Genomic DNA, 17,217 nt, shown 5'->3' on the forward strand with positions numbered 1-17,217 from the left:
GAGTTAGTGGTTAAGTGCCCCTGGGTTCAATCCCTGCTCCTCCTCCAAAAAAGGCCAGTGACTTGGTGAAGCCCTGAGCAACTTAGTGAAACCCTGTCCCCAAAAAGATAAATAAACAGGCCTGGGAATGTAACTGTTAAATTGGTCCTAGGTTCAATCCCCAGTACCAAAGGCAATAAATAAAATGTTTTTTTTTTTTTTTTTTTAAAGAGAGAGTGAGAGAGAGAGAATTTTTTTTTAATATTTATTTTTTAGTTCTCGGCGGACACAACATCTTTTGTTGGTATGTGGTGCTGAGGATCGAACCCGGGCCGCACGCATGCCAGGCGAGCGCGCTACCGCTTGAGCCACATCCCCAGCCCTATAAAATGTTTTTTTAAAAAGGGGTGAACCTGCCAGGTGTTGTGGTTCACGCCTGTAATCCAGCGGCTCTGGAGGCTGAGATAGGAGGATAGTGATTTCAAAGCCAGCCTCAGCAACAGCAAATCACTAAGCAGCTCAGTGAGACCCTGTCTCTAAATAAAATAGGAAATAAGGCTGAGGATGTGGCTCAATGGTTGAGTGCCCCTGTGTTCAATCTCTGGTACCTACCACCACCAAATAAAAAAAGGGAACCTCTTTATTCCAGCTAAAATGTTTGCTTCTGGGTTTGGTTATTATCTCATTCTCTAGATTTCTCCCTAAAGTCAGATAAAGAAAGGGTGCTGGGGTTGTGGCTCAGTGGTAGAGCATTTTCCTAGCATGTTTGAGACACTGGGTTCGATTCTCAGCACCGCATATAAATAAATAAAATAAAGATCCATTGACAACTAAAAAATATTAAAAAGAACTTCGTTTGGGATTGGTAACTGTAACATTAGGATGGGTAACTCCATTTGGGTTGGGTCTTCCTGTGGGCCTACACTCAGTCCAATGATTTCCTATAAGTTTTTTGTTGTTGTTGTTGTTTTGTTTTTTTGGTACTGGGGATTGAACTCAGGGGCACTCGGCCACGGAGACACATCCCCAGCCCTTTTTTGTATTTTATTTAGTTGCTTAGAGCATCACCATTGCTGAGGCTGGCTTTAAACTCGGGATCTTTCTGCCTCAGCCTCCTGAGCCTCTGGGATTTCAGGTGTGTGCCACCGTGCCCGGCTCTCCTATAAATATTTTTTAACAGAACAAAATCTTAAAACCTGGCTACAATCACCAGCTCTGCAAGAAAAAAAAAAAAAAAAAACTGACTACTGCTTGATTCTGCTATTAGCCACCTCCCTCCTTAAGTATCTACCAACCTTTGGCAGATAACCACATTCCTGTCACTAATGAGAAAGTAAATGGATCTTATAGTCTATTGGTAACACATTCTAGAAAACATAGTTAAGCTGATTTACCTCACTCTGGAACACTTTTACTACTAGTATATATAGTTTATATTATAGGAAGTCATAATGTCCTTTGATCTCCACCCCCCCATTTATGATACTAGAGGTTAAATCCAGAGACACTCAACTATTAAGGGATATCCCTAGCCCTTTTCATTTTCTTTTTAAATTTTAATCAGGATCTCCCTAAATTACTAAATTGCTGAAGCTAGCAATTGAACTTGTGATCCTCCTGCCTTAGCCTCCTGAGTCTGTGGGATTGCAGGCATGCACCACCACGCCCAGCTATTTTCCTTTAATCGTCACAGTTCTCTCCAATTATATGCATAGTACCTAAAAACATAGTCATGTATTATGGCTTTTTGCTCAAATTACAGAGAGACCTTAATATAGGTAACTCATTAATCCTTTTTTGTGTGTACAAATAGCTCCAGCTAAAGGTCAATTTATTGTTCAAATAACCTATGGAATAAAAATAGGTATTTCTTTCAGTAAATCAGGCTTCATGGTTTAAATGAATTTCCATAAAACACATGAGGTCACATAATGTGGTATAATAAATCTGGTCTTTGTCACTGGTTCCTGGCACAGAACTTCAAAAACCTTTGGAATTTCCTGAATGATGGGAAATTATTAAGCTAATAAAGTGACTCCTGGTGAGCCCCTGACTAACTTGAAAATTGGGACTGGTCCCTTGAAGACCAACTGCAAGATTAAAAGGTGGAACTTTGGGTTAGGCCAGCCTCTGGGAGGACAGGAGAGCTGGGGATTGAGTCCAGTCTTGTAGCCAATTAATTCAATCACGCTTATGCAATAAAGTCCTGTTAAAAACTCTGAACACCACACTGTAGTATAAGCTTTCAACTTGGTGAACACATTGATGGGCTGGGAGGGTGACACACCCCGACTCCTCAGGGAGGTGACATGGGAGCCACACTCCTACAGCTTGCCCTATTTATCATCCTTTCCATAGAAATTATTTTTACTTCACCCAGCACAGCTCTTCTTCCACAGGTGCTGTGGCTGTCAAAGAAATGGAGTCATCTGCCAAGCTGGCTCACCTTACTACAAGCATTACTGAGCCCAAGGACATGGATTTGATCTCTATATAAGTCACATGGCTTTCCTTAGTTCCAAAGTTATAGTCCCTAATGAAAATCTTTGGCAACAGCCAATAAATGCAGGAACTATACAACACAAGGAGCTGGGAATATGTGACGCATCAGTGTGGTGGAAAAACCTCAAAAGTTTGTGTCCTTTAAAAACAACTGCAGACTAAATTAACAAACATGTTTGAAATAAAAGCAATTATTTAGGGGCTGGGGTTGTGGCTCAGTGGTAGAGCACTTGCCTTGCATATGTGAGGCACTGGGTTCAATTCTCAGCACTGCGTATAAATAAATGAATAAAATAAAGGTCTGTCAACAACTTAAAAATTTTTTAATCAATTATTTATTAAACACTTTTTGTGAGCCAGACACTATCTCTGTTTCAAGAAATGTTCTCAAAATTATTCCCTTTAATACTCAAATAATCCTTTACAAGATCGATACTATCAACCCTATTTATTTGGTTAACCAAATAGCAAAAAGATGAAAGGATTTGTCTGAAGTCAGACTTCTTAGCACTTTTCTGAGTTCTGCAAGTGGTTCTAGTGAGTTATGGAAACTAAGGAGGTCTTGGAAGCTCCAAAATTTATACCAGTCAGAATTTTTATTTCACTGAATTCAAAATTCACAGAATTTTTATTTCACTTTTTTTTTTTTAATTTCAAAAAGTGTGGGGTGGCCTAACAACAAGTCCTTAAACCTACGGAGTCCTTCTCTCACTCCAGGTAGTTAAAGTCAGAATTGAATTGTACTGAAGTGCCCCTATTTGTGGTGAAACCAAATAAATGATAAGATTTAGATACAACAACCACAAAGTTTCATTCTACAGTTGAGACTTACGTGCATATTTCACCATCGGGGCGATCTTTTGCTGAAGTTTCAAAAGCCAGAGTTTTCATTTGGGTTTAGGAAGTTCAGCTGTGGATATCAAAATATGAGTGTGACTAAGTATGTTTGAAAATACATGTTTAGGTGCGATTGTGGCTCAGTGGTAGAGCACCTACCTTGCACATGTGAGGCACTGGGTTCAATCCTCAGCACCACATAAAAATAAATAAAACAAAATAAAGGCATAGTGTCCATCAACAACTAAAAAAAACAAAACAAACAAACAAAAAAACATAAAAAAAGAAATACATTTAGGGACTGGGGTGGTGGCTCAGTGGTAGAACGCTTGCCTAGCATGTGGGAGGCACTGGGTTCGATCCTCAGCACTGCATATAAATAAATAAAAATAAAGGTCCATTGACAATTTTAAAATACTTTAAAAATACATTTAAATAAAAAGAAAATACATGTTTATTCAAATAATCTTCCCAGCTTTCACTTGTCAAATGTCAGCCAGGATAACTTGGTTTTACTGAAACATCATAACAACCAAAAAAACAAAGGCTCGGAGGGAGAACCTTAGTAATTCCAGAGCCCCATTTTTCTTCCAGTTGTGTGTGTGAGATGCGGGGGCTCTGACCCAGGAAACAGATTCAGGGTTCAGCAAGTAAAGCAGATGCAAGACGCAGGCTGGTAGACATGTTTTATTTGTGGCCATAGCCATTAGCCAGCCCCCAGCCAGTTCCATTTTAGCTCCTCTCCTTCCCTCCCCTTGGCGCTTTTTATATGCAGGCCAAACAAAGAAGGCACACTGCCAAGAGGGTATACATAAGGGGCAGGGGCACACATGCTCACGAGTTAATATTTATGACCTTGAGACTATACACTGAATCACAGTGCTTCTGGCCTTGACTAACCATAACAATTCCCAGCTCTGGCCACACACTAAAAACATAGCCTGCCAAAAGTCTCCGTGAGGGAGCCTAACTGCAGCCATTCAGGGGCTTGCCCCAACAGTGTGTGTGTTGTTCTGGGGATTGAACCCAGGGATACTCTACCTCTAAGCAACAAGGTCTCACCAAGTTGTCCAGGCTGATCTTGAACTTGCCTTCCTCCCTCCTCAGCTTCCCAAGTAACTGGGATTACAGGTGCACCACCACACCCAGCTAAAGGCTAAAGAACTTAAAAAAAAAAAAAAAAATAGTGGACCTTGCATCCCCCACAATCCCAGCCCATCTTATTCAAATTCTTTTATTGCTTTAATGTTCTCTGGATGTATCTATTAATTAGTCAGGGTTTAGAGCCCCTGTGATACACATACCAGTCATGTCCAAAAAATGTCTGTTTTCTCCAAGGAAAACAGATTTTCACGAATCTATACATTTTAGTTTAGTACAATCTCAATTTGGTTCTAGGTATCCAATAGTATCTGGATATTTATGTAAACATAAAGCTCAATTAAGTAGTAATAGTTCCCACTGTTCATTTTCTTTCAGGCACAATGCAAAGAGCTAAAGCTATGACCTAATTTAAACCCTACAATAACTCTATGGATAATGTTGTTTTTTTTGTTTTTTGTTACCTGGGATTGAACCCAAGGGTACTCAACCACTGAGCCACATCCCCAGCCCTTTTTAGTTTTTATTTTGAGACGGGTCCTCGATAAGGTCCTGAGGCTGGTTTCAATCATGTGATCCTCCTTGCCTCAGCCTCCAAGTGGCTGAGATTACAGGCTATAAGCCACCACACTCAGCGTGGATACTATTACAAACACACTTTAAAGTGGCAGAAACAATTTTAGAGATGTTAAGAGATTTGTCCAAGACAGTATCTGGAAGGTCCTGGAGCCAAATTTGAATCCAGATATTTGGCTTCAGAATTCCTACAAAGTTACATGATTTTACTTCCTTTCTCTTCAAGAAATAAATTTTAAAATTGCTGACTAACAGCTTCAAAATAGCAAATTCTGTCTTGCTGCTAATTGTTTTTAGAAATCTTTCAAGTCTCTAATCTCAGGACACCCTAATAACCCAGATAATCCCTCCCATAGGTGAGAAAAGGAAAGCAGTCTTGAAACTTGATTTCAAGTTTGCATATATTTGTTTAAAAACATTTGCTGGTGGGTTGGGGTTGTGGCTCAGTGGTAGAGTGCTTGCCTAGCATGCACGAGACACTGGGTTTGATCCTCAGCACCACATAAATGTAGAATAAAGATATTGTGTTCACTTAAAACTTAAAAAAAAAAACCCAAAAACATTTGCTGGTGCTTCTTATGTTCCAAAATGTATATTTCATACACAAGGAAAAAAACTAGAAAAGTCAGATGCAAAAGTTGGATTTTGCATTCAACAACCAATTTGGGTTAATAGTATCTACCCTATAAGGTTGTGAGACCCTAGTGTGATAACGGACACCTATGATCCCAGTGACTTAGGAGGTTGAGGCAGAAGGATTGGGTTTGAGTCTAGCCTCAGCAATTCAGTAAGGCACTAAGACTCTGCCTCAAAATAAAAAATAAAATATATTTTGGGGATGTAGCTTAGCAACAAAGTGCCTCTGGGTTCAATCCCCAGTGCCAAAAAAAAAAAAAAAAAGTTGTAAAATGCTAAAGTGCTTAGTGACTGACAGAGTTTATGTAGTAAATGCTCAATAAATGACAGATGATTTTAGTATGAGTACAAGCTGAGCTGCTGGGGATATAAAAAGCAAATACTACTGGTGTTTCTTAAGCTCAATTTAGAGGGCGAGACCAGTATCAACAGCAGGGTATCAATGCTAGGAAGGGGAAGCCTGACACTGAAGCCCAGAGATGTAAGTTCAGAAGGTTTTATCTGCACTGGATCTTGAGGAATGAAGACAATGTTCTTATGTGATGCACTAATTATTCCAACTCATTAAAGTGTGAAAGTTGAGAGCTGAGAATGGGAGAAGAGTGGAGAGGCTGAGCGGCACAGCCAACTCCTCTCCTCTCTCTCAAGGCCCACCCACCACCTGCTTGCCACCCAGAACACCTTCCACCATGGCCACCCCCCCCAGTTCCCACTTGAGCAAAGGCATCAAGTAGGGGTATATATCCCTGCTTCAAGTAAGAAAGCCCAAGCTATATATATCTGGATTGATGGCCCTGGAGAAGGACTTCACTGTAAGACCCACACCTTGGACTCTGAGCCCAAGAGTGTAGAGTTGCCTGAGTGGAATTTTGATGGCTATAGTACTTTTAGGTCTAAAGGCTCCTATAATGACATGTATCTTGTACCTGCTACCATGTTTCAGGACCCTTTCCCCAAGGATCCCAACACACTGGTGTTCTGTGAAGTTTTCAAGTTTAACCAGAAAGCCTGCAGAGACCAATTTAAGGCACACCCATAAACTGATAATGGATATGGTGAGCAACTAGCATCCTTGGTTTGGAATGGAGCAGGAATACACTCTCAAGGGCACAGATGGCCACCCTTTCCATTGGTCTTCCAATGGCTTTTCTGGTCCCCAAGGTCTTTATTACTGTGGTGTGGCACCAGACAACGCCTACTGCAGGGATACCGTGGAGGCGTATTACCAGGCCTGCTTGTATGCTGGAGTCAAGATTACGGGGACAAATGCTGAGGTCATGCCTGCCCCATGGGAATTCCAAATAGGACCTTGTGAAGGAATCCACATGGGAGATCATCTCTGGGTGGCCCGTTTCATCCTGCATCACGTATGTGAAGACTTTAGAATGATAGCTACTTTTGATCCCAAGCCCATTCCTGGGATCTGGCATGGTTCAGGCCGCCCCACCAACTTTAGTACCAAAGGCCATGAGGGAGAGATTGATCTCAAGTACATTGAGGAGGCCATTGAGAAACTAAGCAAGCAGCGCCAGTACCACATTCATGCCTGAGCTCCCAAGGGGGCCTGGACAATGCCTGGCGTCTAACTGGATTCCACAAAACTTCCCACATCAATGACTTCTCTGCTGGCACGGCCAACCATAGTGCCAGCATCTGCATTCCCCTCGCTGTCAGCAGAAGAAGGGTAACTTTGAAGACAGTCGCCTCTCTGCCAAGTGCGACCCCTCTTCAGTGACAGAAGTCCTCATCAGCATGTGTCTTCTCAATGAAACCGGTGATGAGCCCTTCCAGTACAAACACTAAAGGGACTAGACCTCAGCCATCAAGCCTCTCCTCGTTCTGGAGCCTACTCCAGCTCTCCACCCTCATCTCTTGTCCTGCTTGTCCAGGCAAGGTCTTTTTTTTTTTTTTTTTTTAATTCCTTGTGCCCAGTTAATCTTGCTTTCTTTGGCCAGGACAGAGGTGGGTTTTTTTTCTTTTTCTTTTCTTTTCTTTTCTTTTTTTTTTTTTTTGAACCCAGGGCCTTGTACATGAGAGGCAAACATTCTACCAACTGAGCTATATCCCCCCACCTCACTGAAGCTTTTTAACTTGCTAGTGGGAAACAGAGCCATGCTCCTCCTCCTCAGGCGTGTCTGATAGGCATGGTTGTGAGATGCAGCATGTTTGGGGGGAATGGGTGGGAGGCTGGGTGGGGTACTTTTTCTTCAAGGTAGCTGAAAGAGGAGGCCTGGAGAGGTTAGGTTAATATTCCCCCTCGTGGTTGAAAGCTCTATTTCTTAAGGTATAAACCAACTGCAGCACTTCCCTTGCTTGGGGCTGCATGTCCTCCCAGGGACACAAGGCTCAGTAAACTGATAGCTCGCTCTATCTGAAAAGAAAAAGTTCATAGTGATTGGTCCTTCATTTATAACACAAAACAGAGCAGTATTTTTATATTTAAATATAAAACCAAAAAAATTATGGGTGTGTGGGTATTTTTTCCTGGTCCCTGGGTGTTAAACTTGAGGCAAATATTTTGGTTTAGAAATAAAGGAAATTCTTTACAGCAGGGGTGGGGAGTGTGGTACTGGAAAAGTTGGTTACTAGAAGCTCTTAGCTTCATTACCACTTAAGAGTTGCCCAGGGCTGGGGATGTGGCTCAAGTGGTAACGCGCTCGCCTGGCGTGCGTGCGGCCCGGGTTCGATCCTCAGCACCACATACCAACAAAGATGTTGTGTCCGCCGAGAACTAAAAAATAAATATTAAAAATTCTCTCTCTCTCTCTCTCTCTCTCTCTCTCTCTCTCCCCTCTCTCACTCTCTCTTTAAAAATAATAATAATAATAATAATAAAGATAGGGATGGGGCTGGGGATGTGGCTCAAGCGGTAGCGCGCTCGCCTGGCATGCATGCGGCCTGGGTTCGATCCTCAGCACCACATACCAACAAAGATGCTGTGTCCGCTGATAACGAAAAATAAATATTAAAAAAACAAAAAAGAGTTGCCCTGCCCTGTCCACCCTTCTTTAGGAGGTGACCCTGGACAGCTACCAGGTGGATGCACATTACTGGTGGTCACCTGAGCCCAGTGTTGAGGTTTAAGATACATGTAGTTGTCCACTTGGGTTTTGGGGAGCGAGTTGGCTGGCCTATATAAACATGTTCCTGATAGGAGGTGTAGGAGGTGTTGGGTTATGTCACTAAAGCGGGCTTTTTTTTTTTTTTTTTTTTTTTTGGTATCAGGGATTGAACTCAGGGCCACTCAACCACTGAGCCACATTCCCAGCCTTATTTTGTATTTTATTTAGAGACAGGGTCTCACTGAGTTGCCTAATGCCTTGCCATTGCTGAGGCTGGCTTTGAACTGGTGATCCTCCTGCCTCAGTGTCCTGAGCTGCGGGATTACAGGTGTGTAGGCCTTTTGATATATTATTTTTTTTTTTTTAGTTGTTGATGGACCTTTATTTATTTATTTTTTTAATATTTATTTTTTAGGTGTGGATGGACACAACACAATGGCTTTATTTGTATGTGGTGCTGAGGATCGAACCCAGGTCCCGCCTGTGCTAGGCGAGTGCTCTACCGCTGAGCCACAATCCCAGCCCTCCCGATCTTTATTTTTTATTTATTCATTTATATGTGGTGCTGAGAATCGAACCCAGTGCCTCATGCATGCTGGAAAAGCACTCTACCCCTGAGCTACAATCCCAGCTCCAATACATTACATTTTTTAAAAGCAAAACAGAAGTTAGATTTTAATCAGATTTATAGGGTTTTTAAGTTTAATTCTTCAAAATTTTCTCCTTCACTTTAGCTGTCTCATTCTACTCTTCTCTTGGGGGAGTTGGGGGGCAGGGCTGGAGTAAAAATACTTGTGATGTTGTATCCTAGTGTCTTTTCTCCCAGTGTAGAATATTCCTTTCTTTGTTAAGATTTCTTAAGGGGGTTATTCCTTTTTTATCTTATAATACACAAACCCCACCTCTATCTTGCATTTTCCCTACTGTTCCCTGGTTTTTGTGCTGGCCACAGCAGGCCAGCTGTGGTTTTTCTCTTGCCATGGCAACTTCTAATTGCTCAGAGAGAGGTAGGTGGGAAGTTTATTCAGTAGCCTTCTCCAGAGAGGACAGAGATCAGGGAATTGATAAAAGGGCCACAATTGTGTTTTTATGATTCAAGTTGGCCTTTTAGTCACTTGACCTGAAAGCTTTCTGCTTCTACAGATCAAGTAAGAATTTAGTAGGCTTCCTACTATCTCAATTCCAGGAACACAGTGATTAAGAACTAGATGAGTTATGATACTCTGATTGTTGCTTGGCCTCTGCTGTTCATTATAGTGTCTACACCCACCTTGTCTCTGACAGCTGAATGCCACCATTTAGGCCCTGCCATTCCAAGATTCAATAATTCACACTGTTTTTTTTTTAATATATATATTTTTAGTTGTAGGTGATCCATAATATCTTTATTTTATTTTTATGTGATGCTAAAGATTAAACCCAGTGCCTCACACATGCTAGGCAAGTGTTCTGCCACTGAGCCACAACTCCAGCCCCCATATTGTCTTTAATAATTTTTCCAAGTGAGGGATTGTTGTTCCCCTGTAAGAACCAACCTACAAAGAGCAAACATGGAGCTCTTTAGGGATCTTGGGGCTTCTCTGGCAAATCTATTTGTCAATCTTCTGGATCCTTTAATATGGGTAAGGAAGTTTTGGTTTGTTTGTTTAAATGGTACCAGAGACTGAACCTAGGGGTGCTTAACCACAGATGCACATATCCAGCCCCCTCCCCCCCTTTTTTTGAGACATCTCACTTTGTTGCTTAGGGCCTCACTAACTTGCTGAGGCCAGCCTCAAACTTGTACCCCGCCCAAACTGCTGGGATTACAGGAATGCTGCCACCATGCCCCCTGGGGACTGAGCCCAGGGGTGCTTTACCACTGAGCACACGCTAACCCTTTCTATTTATTTTGAAAGGGATCTTTTTAAATCTCATAGGCTGGCCTGAAATTTGTCATCTTCCTGCCTCAGCCTCCTGAGTCACTGGGACTATAAGTCTATGCTATCACATTCTGCCCCAGCCTCCACTTTTTTTTTTGGGGGGGGGGTAACAGGGATTGAACTCAGGGGCACTTGACCACTGAGCCACATCCCCAGCCCTATTTTGTATTTTGTTTAGAGACAGAGTCTCACTGAATTGCTTAGGGCCTCGATGTTGCTAAGGATGGCTTTGAACTCAAAATCCTCTTGCCTCAACCTCCTGAACCACAATTACATGTGTGTGCCCCCCAATGGGCCTCCCAACCCTTTTTTAAAATTTTATTTTGGGACAGGGTCTCTCACTAATTGCTCCAGCTATCCTTGATCTTGCAATCTCTCAGTCTCTGGAGTAGATGTGAATTCAAAGTGGACTATCAAGTTCCACTTCCTTAAACCTTTAAATGCCTTCCACTATGGTTAGGAAAGTCTGGGGAGGTGAGGCTGGAGGATGGAGTGTTCAAAGTTAGCCTCAGCAATTTAGAAAGGCTCCAAGCAACTTGGCAAGACCCTGCCTCACAATAAAACATATTTTGACTCAGTGGTTAAATGCTCCTGGGTTCAATCCCCCATAACAAACAACAACAACAACAAAAAATTATAGAAAAAAAAGAGGAGGCTGGGATGTAGCTCAGCAATAGGGCATCCCTGGGTTCAGTCCCTAGTATCACAGGGGGAAAAAAAATTCTTTCCAGTATGGTAACCCAAAGGAGATTAAGTTTTTCCAACTCATTCACAGTGGGCCATCCTTTGATTCCTGTTTCAGCCAACTAACCAAACTTAGCAGTTTTCCTAGCTCCTTTTGTTGCAACTTTAAATGCAGAATCTGTTTAATGCGCTCATAGCAACAAACCAACTTCAATATGCTTCCACATTATCCCATAGCTTTAATATTCATATTCCCCAAATTTCTGCTGATATTCATGAGATAACTTAAGCAGTTCTTTTGCAGTATAGTGAACCTCCTCCCTGTTATATTTTATTTGGTACTGGGGATTGAACCCAGGGGCTCTTAACCCAGTCCTGTTTAAACATTTTATTTAGAGACAGGGTCTCACTGAGTTGCTTATTGCCTTGCTCAATTGCTGAGACAGACTTTGAACTCATGATCCTCCTGACTCAGCCTCCTGAGCTGCCTGGATTACAGGTGGCGCTACCATGTCCGACAGTCACATTTTATACCTGAACTTTAGAGGTCTGCTGGGGATAGTAGAGGTCTAAAAGCAGTGAGGGTGTTAGGGATGGGTCCTCAGAGGCATCAGCACTTTCTTGCTTGGCAACTGCTTCATGGGAAGCCATTTCACTTTGGGGATGCCAAAGCATCTAGGGTGGGGAGGTCACTTTGAAGCCAGATTTAAAATTAGGTAGTCAGTGTAGTTAGGTAAATCGGGTCTAATATCATATCCAGTGAAATCTAAAATGGAGGCCATGCTGATAATGATTCCAGGAAGCACAGGACAACTCATGGAATGTTAATGAAATCCCAGAAAGGCCCTAGGCCAAAGTCCACCCCAAAGAAATGTTAATGGAACCCAGGAAACAGCCCCCAACAGATTTGGAGATAGCCCATCTCAAGAAGTGATAATGAAGTCCTTCCTGCCCAGATTACATCTTTGGCCCACCTGTGTCCCAACCCTTCCCCCTTACATTCCATCACCAAAACTATAAAAAGGGGAGACAACCGCACTTCCATGGACCCTCTTGGGTCCCCTTCTTCCTCCGGGAGAAGTCTTTTCTGCTGTGCTTTAATAAACTTCTAATTTCCACTCTGACCTTGCCTCGGCGTGCTTCTCTGGTGTTATTCTTCAACATTGGGGAAGCAAAGACTCGTCACCGGTCAATAGCGGTAACATATTGGAGGTCCCACTGAGATTCTTCTACACCGAGGTAAGCCCTCTCCACGCACCCCATGTCTGTCTGAGGTGCATCTTTCTCTTTCTTTCTGGAGGGTGAGGTGGGCACCCGATGGCTACTTAAATGCAATTAGTGCAGCCGCCAATCTTCAAGTCTCGGGTGAGAGGTTTCCCGGCCTAGGCAGCTCTCAATCACCTGTTCAATACAGAGCAGGCATGTTGGGTTCTGCCAAGGCCTCTTCCAACTTTTCTGTCTGGGTCCGGAGAGCAATTGGCGTGAGTACACAGTGTCCCGAATCCCGATCTGCCTCGGATGCGTGGAGGTGGAGGAAGGAGTTTGGAACAACTGCGGAATTCCAGTCTGGGCTACACTCAGGCGTATTCCTAAGGTTCCTTTCTCTTGAGCCCCCTCCCGACAGCCCTCAGGGGTATCCAGGGTGATCGGTAGATGAATGGCACTGAGAGAAAGCCCCAATCACATTTGCCTCCGTGTGGGCTACACAACACTCCCAACCTCGCATCCATTCCTCCTGGATGCTCCCCTTCCTTCGCAGGTCAGAAATGTTAGCAATTCAGGTTGTAGGACTGAGAGAAAGGCATGGGATAATTAGTAAAATCTGCCCAGGTTCCCTAAGGTGCATAGGTAACTTTCACTAGTCTGTTTTACCACCCCAATGTTTAAAATGTGCTGTGTTCTTTAAACTGCTAGAGAGACATTTTTAGAATCAACTCCTCTGGTAATCTCTCTGATAGAAAGTGCTACCTTACAACCAGTAGATATCCCTTAACCCTTAGGCGATTCCTTTAGTCTACGGAGCAAAGGCAACAAAAGAGTGCATGATTCTCTTTTGCAATGGGTTTTTAGTGGCCGGGAGGATAAGCAGTAATGCCCTTAAGTCTGAATCCTCCCAGGGTCTCTGGCACATGGCAAACTGAGACCCTAGCACTTTGCTAAAGGGGACCAGAAACACCCTTGGCAAAGCAAGGTGAGAGACGGGTTTTCTGGACCGTTTAGGAAGCTCAAGCTTAGGGAGACGTCCCTAATGAGAACAGTTTTCTCTGGCGCGGTGCGGGCGCCTGAGTCCTGTTTTCTTCTCACTCAGATGGGAGCTTCTCTCTCTCCAATACGCCAGGTGCACCACTAGCCTGCGTATTGAAAAATTGGGGTAGATTTGACCCTCAGATGCTCAAGAAAAAGCACCTCATTTTCTTGGCCTGGCCTCAATACAAACTCTCTAGAGAAACCTGGCCACCAGAGGGAAATATCAATTTTAATACAATTTTACAGTTTGATAAAATTTACAAAAAAAGGAAATGGTGTGAGGTGCCGTATGTTCAGATTTTCTTTGCTCTAAGGGAAAATCCTAAATTATGCCAACAGTGTAAAGTAGACTTAGCTATGATATCTGCCATGAAGAGAAAAAAATCTTGGGGACTCACTGAGGAAAAAGAATCAAGAAAAAAATTTGAGCTGATCAAAGTACATACCCCCTTCCCCCTTCAAGACCTAAGGCAGATAAAAACTGACTCTACTGAAAAGTTAGGAGATATGCCAGATTGCCTGGGATTGGATCTAACCAAAGGAGCTAATCCTGTAAGTAAAAGGGGAGACTGAGGGACTCCCAGCAGCTGCCAAAGCCATTTCGCTTTGGGGAACCACCTTTTCTTCCCTGCACTGTAAGGATTGCTCCATCTCTGTCTACTTAAAAAGAAGGGGACACTGAATGCAGTAAAGTCACCACACCGAGACACTTGATTTTACACCTATAGTTTCCTGTATGTGAAAACATCTGGTCCTCTCATGGGAAATCTATGGTGCCACTGATAGGAGTCATAATTAAATGGGAGTTAAAAACCTGGAGAGATTTTTCTCTTATCTGGTCTGTTTTAAAGGTTATTATAGATTGTTCTTGGGGATGATCTTGCTGAATGTGTATCTAAAAGATGATTTTTCTATTGTAACAATCTGGTATCTAAATCGGTTTTTGAAGCATTGCACAATTTTGCAGTTAAAAGTTGGGTTTAGGTAATTGTTTAGTTTGTGATTTCAGATAATTCATGCCAGAGAACTTAAATACTTAGGATAGAAAATTTAAAAAACTCTACTTCCAAGTTGGCAAGTAACTCCCAATCATTTAGTTTTATTTTTTTCATCAATTTTTGAACTGGGTAGCCTGAGAAGATTTCGCTAGGTGTACCAGTGCATTAATTTGGGCAAGGATAGTAAATTATGATTTGGTATCTGTTCCTCTCAGTGTGTAAGATTTAAGAAAGGAAAGTGTTGGATTGGAACGCTGGTCTGACTTATTAAAATGACATTAAATAACAGCAGTCTTGGAAATTTTTAAACCTTAATTTTGGATATACATGGTAGTGTGTAGTTCTCTTTTAAAATTTTTTCAGGTGATTTAATGTAACTTAATACTACTTTAGGAACTTCAGAACAAAGAAAGTGGCTTAATGATCCTAAAGAAATTTCTTCTGATGGTAGCTTAAGATCCTATTTTCAGTTTTGTGTGAGCAAGTTTTTCTAGTGTAAGAAAATGTAAAGGTATGAAATTTTATAAATTGTATCTTAAACTTGTATCATAATTTTCAACATCCAAACCTGGACATTATGACTTATGGTTAAAATGCCTTAGGCATGAGGTTTCTGCTCAGAATTCCAGTTTTCCCAGTTCCTTCCAGACCTCAGCCAGGACTTAAGTTGATATGCAAATAAAAGAAGCCTGGAGCTCAGTAGGAGATAGATCTGATGCCCAAGGAAAAAAAAGAGTAAAAGTGTCTTTTTATGGGAACTCAAACTAGATTAAACCAAAGAGTAAATTGTATGGCATTTACTAATTACTGGCCGGTCAATTTTTTTCTAGGACTTTTGCCTTTTCTTAGATTCTATTTTTTTTGAGCTCATGATTTTGATCCTACAGATAAGGTAATGTTTTTCTGATAAGTTCTATTTTTGATCAACTGGAGTTTTTTTTAAACATTACAATGAGATTTCACCTGAGAAAGCTACAAGGCCTTTACTATTGTGTTATGTGTTACACTTGTGTTACGTGTTGTATGTCTGTATGTGTATATGTCCATATATCATGCAGTGATATGACAACTGATAGATATATGAGGAGCGCTCATGAAAAATTTTTTAAAAATGGATCCAAATATCTTTGATTCACGTAATTTAAATGATTCAATTTAAATTGAGTAAACAGATGAAAGTAGTCTTTAAAATTAAGCTTATAAGTTTTTCTAGGTGTTCAAAAAAGGCCCTAATAAAATGTTAAATCTGCTTAAATTCAAAAATTTACAAATATTGTTTCAAAACGTGAACAGAAGGAGGTTAACAGATGAAAAAGAGAAACTAGAAGGTTCTAGGTATGGATTTAATAGAGGGAAAATGTGTTTCTGGATAAAAGTCTATATGATTAAGTAATTGAGAGGGTTTAAGTAAGTGATAATGAAGGTTTGTGTAAGTTGGTTATATGTGTAAGTTTTTGAGCAAGTAATCTTAAAGAAATTAAACAGCTGGATAAACAAGTGCTGTTGTTTTAGAGAATTGTGCTATGTTATTTCTTTAAAAGCTAAATTTGGTTAATATAAAAACATCAGTGTAATTGTGGTGCTATTAATGTGTTCATATCTTCCAGGTATACAAGTCTCTAAGGTAGAAGCTTTACAAAGAGCATTATATCAAGCTGTGTTCTCAAGTTGTATGGTAATTTTAGGCTTAACATGAAAAACATGTTGGAGATTTATTTATATCATTTGTGTTCTATAACTGGACTTATTATCAATAAGTTATGTAAAGTTCTGTTACTTTTTACACTGACATACAATTTAAATGTATTTTTAAGTTAATGAGAGACTAATCTATGTAAAGGTTTTATTGCAAAACACAAAAATACTTTGCTACTTTTCTACAAAAGGTTAAAAGCTTTTAGCTTTTCTTTAATTCATGTTTTAGATGTGATATTATATTGTGTTATATTGTGTTAGCTAATATTCATGTAAACTTGAGCAACAATTTATGTAGGCTTTGTAAAATGATGTCTAAAAAGCAAAGATGAGCTTCAGAACTATAGGACTTAAGGCGGGAACACCACCTTACCTGAGACAAGGCTCTATGTCCCATCTCACTACATGTGAAAGTGACTATGAAAGAAGTAGGCCAGATTTCAGTACATTTAAAGTTGTGTCCAAAAGTTGGTTTTTGTCACGATTACCAGGATCTCAAACAGGGGATATAATGTATAACTCTGCCAAAATTCAAGGTAGCTATTGCATGAACTAAATATGTTTTTACTCTAGTTAATTTTATTTTGTAGTTTTCTTATAAATGATCTAGAGATTGCCTGTTAATGTTTTGCAGAGGTACTTCTTTAAGAACTCACAACCTGGGTTAAGATAAAGAGTTATCACCTACAGGATAGAGAGATAGACATTAAAGCCCAGTATTCTTAATATAAGGCTGTTGAAATTTATTTGCTGGATGTTTAAGATTAAGTTTTTAAATTAAAGTTAAATTAAAAGGACCAAGAAAACCAATATTTGGCTCTTGCCCTCTGAGTCAGTCTGAATCCAGGGAACAGGGGACTTCTCCAAAGAGCTATGCAACTCTGGGCCACATAACTTCCCAATCAGGGAGATTAATGAGACCAGTGGAGGACAAAAAGCCAATCAGTGCATTTGCTGTGAAGAGGAGGGTCATCAGAG

The 17,217-nt window shown here is 41.1% G+C and overlaps 1 pseudogene; it reads left to right on the plus strand.

The window, feature by feature from the left end:
• The first annotated feature begins 6,320 nt into the window (after positions 1-6,320).
• Positions 6,321-7,434, plus strand: LOC113190067 (glutamine synthetase pseudogene; annotated as a pseudogene).
• Positions 7,435-17,217: the final 9,783 nt, after the last annotated feature.

This window comes from Urocitellus parryii, chromosome 4, assembly GCF_045843805.1.
Source record: "Urocitellus parryii isolate mUroPar1 chromosome 4, mUroPar1.hap1, whole genome shotgun sequence".
NCBI lineage: Eukaryota > Metazoa > Chordata > Mammalia > Rodentia > Sciuridae > Urocitellus > Urocitellus parryii.